We start from the raw sequence: 3,877 nt of genomic DNA on the forward strand, positions 1-3,877 counted from the left end.
CCATGGTCCAAAAGGGAAAATTTCACTAGTTAAAGCTAGTGAAATTTAAAGGGTTACATGTTCTTATTTTACAATCGGGCTTTGTTGGCATACTGGTAAGCACAGCTGTCATTCCTGGAAAGTGCAGTTGAAACTGGGTAGACCATAGGTTGCAGTCTGGACATCCGGTCCTTCTATCCCCTATTAGATGTTTGGGTCTGTCACTGCTATCTCTTTCTTGTGTTAGGCCCTTACAGGAGGCTTTTTGTCTACTTACACTAGTTGGATTACTTAGGCTCTCGAGGTGTGCGGCATGGCAAGCATCAAAATACAAAGAAATAGGTTTCTTGTATGAGGATGGGACCTTCCTGGTAAGTAAACTTTTAATATCATGAAGAGTCTGAACCCAATACTTAAGAATAAAATATCTTGATTTTTAATGCTCAAAATAATATAATACATTAAAAGACAGGCTCTAAAGCAACTGTTCAAAAATTTTTTTAGGCTGGGTGTGGTGGCTAACGCCTGTAATCACAGTACTAGGGAGTCTGAGGAGGGTGGCTTACTTGAGGTAAAGAGTTCGAGATCATCCTGACCAACATGGTGAAATCTCGTCTCTGAAAAAAAATTTTTTAACAAATAAATAATTTCGAATATTTTTTTACTTGTTTAAGGAAAAGGTTATTTGAATATATATTTTTAAACTACATTTAAATTTATCAAATCAACATAATTACTTGGCAATAAAAATGTATTAAACAAGTACATGAGAAAACATTTTTTCTCCTTTTCTAATTTTTAAACTGACAAACACTTGGTATTTAAGTGCTTATCTATCTAGCTTTATTACAGTGGTAAAGAACAGTACACAGTGAGAAATCTCATCATAATATTTACATCCATGCTGTATGTTAATATATGGGAATATACCAACCATGGTATCGAAAACACTTTACTACTGTTATATCCCCAGAATGACTGATTAGAATAAACATGGGCGACAAACCACCAATGTGGCCACCCATTGAGCATGACCTAACAGAATTAACAATTAGGAGATAATAAATTTTCTGTACCCTAACAACGTGCTCGGTGCTCACTGGGCACCTTTATTTGTATTAGTTGTTTTAATTTTACAAAAATTCTAGGATTTAGGCACTACTATTCTCATCGTACAGCTGAAGAGCCATGCACAGAAAGGTCAAGAAACTGTATTCAGGCCATAGAGCCCATAAGAAGCAGAACAGGGCTGCAGTTAGGACCACCCGATACAGAGTTTTCATCTCAATTATAATACCCAACATTGTCTTGGCCAATGCCGGTTTTTATTTCTGATCTAACATTTTGGATTTGAAATCTCTAATTCAGTAGAAATAAAGAGGAATTGAAAGCCCACTCTTGTTTACCCTCAGATAGTATGTAAAATTTGATTTTTGGTTTAAAGCTCTTATTACTAACTCTAACACAAATACTTTGGTAAATGGATTCTAAGAGTGATGTCCCTCTCACGACATAAAAAAGCCACTAATTTTACTTTTGAAATCTGTTAAATTTTTATATTAAAAGCTGAGCCTATAAATACATAGAAATGTTGTGGTCTTCATGTACATTATCATCAATTAAGTAGTCTACTGTGGGAAATAGAAAAGTTCCTTTTTAAAGTTTCCTTTCCTGTCAAGGAAGAAATTATAAGCGTGCTTATAACTGTGTTACGTTCTATTCTGTGTCACTCTTAGACATAACATGCTTACAGGCACATAGTACATTCTATCCTTGTACTTTAACCAAGATAATTATGCTGGACATACTTGCAGGCATGTCCCATCTCTCAATTTTTACCTGTTTAGAAAACTTTTAAGTTGTTAGTCAATTGGGTTTTAGTTTACACTGTGAGAGCTGGCTCCAGCCAACAGAGATCAGACACAGCAATAAGGAGGATCCCACATGCATAAGGGATAAAATTGTCCGTTTTTTCTTTGCTCATTGTACTCTCGTGCACAGTGAGTAGCTCAACTACTCAAAATGATTGTCTGGTTATACCTGCTCTTTGCCCACAGGAGAGGATGTGACATGTCTCTGGGCCCAGCATCTAGGTGAGGTCACTTTGCTCTCCTGACTGGGCTCTGCTTACAAAAGAAAGAGTGACTGTGGCCGGGCGCGGTGGCTCAAGCCTGTAATCCCAGCACTGTGGGAGGCCGAGGCGGGTGGATCACGAGGTCAAGAAATCGAGACCATCCTGGTCAACATGGTGAAACACCGTCTCTACTAAAACTACAAAAAATTAGCTGGGCATGGTGGCGCGTACCTGTAATCCCAGCGACTCAGGAGGCTGGGGCAGGAGAATTGCCTGAACCCGGGAGGCGGAGGTTGCGGTGANAGGTTCTTTCACTGTTCCCTCCTTCCTTTGTCCCACCCACAGGAGGTGCTGGGATATAGTTCTAAGCACTTCACCTAGGTCATGACCCTTTTTTGGGCTCTCCCCTAATATGGTATTGTGACATATTTCTGGACCGGCACCTAGGCGAGGCTCCTCATTTCTCCTACCTGTTACCTGTTACGGGGAAATGAACAGCCGTGAGCGGGAGTCTGCAGAAACCACGATTCTTGCCTCCTCGGAAGAAACAGCTCCACCGAGGGCCATAAAGCGGGAGAGACCGAGGCAGGTTTGAGAGCGCCAGTTAAGAGTGTATTCAAAAACTATGGAACAGGAACGAGAGGAAGGAAAGTAGACATGGCAGAGGGCCAAGTGGACGACTCATAAGGCAAATGCAGGACGTCACCTTTTGACTTGGGGTTTTTTAAATTTCGTTTTCAATATCATTTCATGATATTTACGTCCATGCTGTATGTTAATATATGGGAATGTACCAATCATGGTATCGAAAACACTTTACTACTGTTATATCCCCAGAATGACTGATGAGAATAAACATGGGCGACAAACCACCAATGTGGCCACCTTCCTTTCAGGCTTCACATTGAGCATGACCTAACAGAATTAACAATTAGGAGATAATCAGTTTTCTGTACCCTAACGACGTGCTCGGTGCTCACTGGGCACCTTTATTTGTATTAGTTGTTTTAATTTTACAAAAATTGTAGGATTTAGGCACTACTATTCTCATCGTAGTGCTGAAGAGCCATGCACAGAAAGGTCAAGAAACCGTATTCAGGCCATAGAGCCCATAAGAAGCAGACCAGGGCTGCAATTAGGACCACCTGATACAGAGTTTTCATCTCAATGATAATACCCAACATTCTCTTGGCCAATGCTGGTTTTTATTTCTGATCTAACATTTTGGATTTGAAATCTCTAATTTAGTAGAAATAAAGAGGAATTGAAAGCCCACTCTTGTTTACCCTCAGAGAGTATGTAAAATTTGATTTTTGGTTTAAAGCTCTTATTACTAAAACTAACACAAATACTTTGGTAAATGAATTCTAAGAGTGATGTCCCTCTCATGACATAAAAAAGCCACGAATTTTACTTTTGAAATCTGTTAAATTTTTATATTGAAAGCTGAGCCTATAAATATATAGAAATGTTGTGGTCCTCACGTACATTATCATCCATTAAGTAGTCCACTGTGGGAAATAGAAAAGTTCCTTTTTAAAGTTTCCTTTCCTGTTAAGGAAGAAATTAGAAGCGTGCTAATAACTGTGTTAAGGTCTATTCTGTGTCGCCCTTAGACATAACGTGCTTACAGGCACATAGTACATTCTGTCCTTGTACTTTAACCCAGATGATTATGCTGGACGAACTTGCAGGCATGTCCCAGCTCTCAATTTTTACCTGTTTAGAAAAGTTTTAAGTTGTTAGTCAATTGGGTTTGAGTTTACACTGTGAGAGCTGGCTCCAGCCAACAGAGATCGGGCACAGCAATAAGGATGATCCCAC

Source organism: Cebus imitator, unplaced genomic scaffold (genome assembly GCF_001604975.1).
Source record: "Cebus imitator isolate Cc_AM_T3 unplaced genomic scaffold, Cebus_imitator-1.0 Scaffold280, whole genome shotgun sequence".
NCBI classification, from domain to species: domain Eukaryota; kingdom Metazoa; phylum Chordata; class Mammalia; order Primates; family Cebidae; genus Cebus; species Cebus imitator.